At 32.8% G+C, this 1,188-nt stretch overlaps 1 protein-coding gene across 1 annotated transcript in view; it reads right to left on the minus strand.

The window, feature by feature from the left end:
• LOC106877727 (ubiquitin-like-conjugating enzyme ATG3) overlaps positions 1-1,188 on the minus strand; it is a gene marked incomplete at its 5' end in the record, with an annotated part of 216,637 nt that overhangs the window by 52,373 nt on the left and 163,076 nt on the right. The window lies entirely within an intron of this gene.

The following is a 1,188-nucleotide window of genomic DNA, read 5'->3' on the forward strand; positions in this document are numbered from 1 at the left end:
GAAACAAATAGGGGCTGCAATAAGGGTGGAGCACTTGCAGAAAACAGCACTGCTTGGAACCGCTCGAATACTCCGGAAGGTGCTCGAAAAATAAGGGGTGTTACCTTAGTCCACTGGTAGTGAACAGCTGACACTGTAGTACCTTTCCAGCGTTAGAAGCTGTGCAAAGATAATATGATAATATTTATAATAATAATAATAATAATAATAATAATAATAATAATAATAATAATAATAATGAAGAAGAAGAAGAAGAAGAAGAAGAAGAAGAAGAAGAAGAAGAAGAAGAAGAAGAAGAAGAAGAAGAAGAAGAAGAAGAAGAAGAAGAAGAAGAAGAAGAAGAAGAAGAAGAAATAGCAACTCCAGTACGGGATGAGTATGATTATGCTGATGAAGTAGATATGCAGTAATGGGACAAAAAAGAAATTCTAAAAGAAAAAAAAAAGAAAAAGAATCTTAGAAAATAAGATAATAAAAATAATCACCACTAAAAATAATCACCACTACCACCACAAAACAACCATCTGCTACACCGAAATGTTTTAATGAATAGTATATAATTAGTGACAAATGTTACTGCGATATTTTTAATTAGACTTTATCATAATTGTATGAATGACATCCGTGCGCACATACATGTCTACATAATATATGTGTGAGTGGGGGAATGAGTACATTATCAATGCGGATCTATTGAATTGTATAAACGTATAAATAATACAAACAAATTGCGTACACACTTTTATGTACATTCATTTAAGTATGCGTATATTATAAGTATTGTATGTATGTATGTATGTATGTATGTATGTATGTATGTATGTATGCATGCATGTATGTATGTATACGAGTGGGTGCTGAAAAGTTCATTGACTATAAGAGTATCTTGAAAAGCTAGGCTGGAGGCCCCAACCTTCCGAGTTCTTTTACAGGGCTTAGAAAAACAGGACTGCTACAATAAGGGTATGAATCTGAAAAAGGGAATATGTTGAATAAAATCAGGGCTTAAAATTTGGAAAAAAGGTTTTGTAAGGGATTATAATGCTATCCATGTATAAGAAACTCCTATTTTTTACCTAATTTTTGACAAAAAAAGGGTTCCTGAAACACGTTAAAAATACGGTAAGTGATCCTCCTGTATTTTCTTTTACCCAAAGCCAGGAACTTTTCAGCACTCCCTCGTATACT

The sequence above is a fragment of the Octopus bimaculoides genome, chromosome 19, assembly GCF_001194135.2.
Source record: "Octopus bimaculoides isolate UCB-OBI-ISO-001 chromosome 19, ASM119413v2, whole genome shotgun sequence".
In the NCBI taxonomy this organism is placed as follows: Eukaryota; Metazoa; Mollusca; class Cephalopoda; order Octopoda; family Octopodidae; genus Octopus; species Octopus bimaculoides.